Raw genomic sequence first — 873 nt, 5'->3', positions numbered from 1 at the left:
CAAAATGATGGAATTTTAATTTCTTTTTGTCTCATTCTCCAAAGAAAGAAGGATGGCCTCCACGCTCCTCCGTTCAGATCTTCACACCGTCCTCATGTTGATCTTTCAGAAGAAGCCGTCATCAAATGGCGGCAGACCGTGACCGACAGACCTATGGGAAGAAACCAAATCGTGTCTCCCAGGTCAAAGGATGGAGGCGATGACTGCCTTTGTTGCCACGCAGCTCTCACATAAATAGCGTGAGGGTTGTATGGTCGGTTGTCTGGAAGGTCTCTTTGGAGCACCGTGGAGGGGGAGCTGCCACTAGCAGTGCAGAGTGTACGTGGTGATTTTGTTCCAAGTTATGAGCCTGTTTCTGTCCCTGGAATTATTAACAGCCGTGTGAAGCTTACCTTTGGGCTTCTCCATGCTGCTTCTGCTTCATTCCTGGCAAGCATTTTGGATAAGAATTTGTAATTAGGTTGTTTATAGGGACTAGTGACTTTAAGCATAATTAATCGCTCCCTCCCTCCCTTCTTCCCTCCCTCCTCCCTCCCTCCCTCTTTCTTTCTTTCTTTCTTTCTTTCTTTCTTTCTTTCTTTCTTTCTTCCTTTCTTTCTTTCTTTTCTGAAATAAGGTTTCTTTTTGCAGGCTTGGCTGTCCTGGAATAGTTCTTTAGACCAGGCTGGCCTCGAACTCAGAGATCCACCTGCCTCTGCCTCCCAAGCCCTGGGATTAAAGGTGTGCACCACCACACTTGGCTAGTAACACCTACTTTCAACTCACGTTTTAGTCCTTGGATAGAAAGTTGCATCTCGCCTGCCCGGCTAGCTCAGTCGGTAGAGCATGGGACTCTTAATCCCAGGGTCGTGGGTTCGAGCCCCACGTTGGGCG

The 873-nt window shown here is 48.0% G+C and overlaps 1 non-coding gene across 1 annotated transcript; it reads left to right on the top strand.

Annotated features, from left to right (window-relative positions):
• The first annotated feature begins 800 nt into the window (after nucleotides 1-800).
• Trnak-cuu (transfer RNA lysine (anticodon CUU)) lies at nucleotides 801-873 on the top strand. The gene has a single exon. It is a non-coding gene; the product is annotated as a tRNA-Lys (tRNA).

This window comes from Myodes glareolus, chromosome 27, assembly GCF_982192425.1.
Source record: "Myodes glareolus chromosome 27, mMyoGla1.1, whole genome shotgun sequence".
Classification (NCBI taxonomy): Eukaryota; Metazoa; Chordata; class Mammalia; order Rodentia; family Cricetidae; genus Myodes; species Myodes glareolus.
The sequence above is the reverse complement of the archived record's forward strand: the minus strand, read 5'-3'. Positions and strand labels throughout refer to the sequence as shown.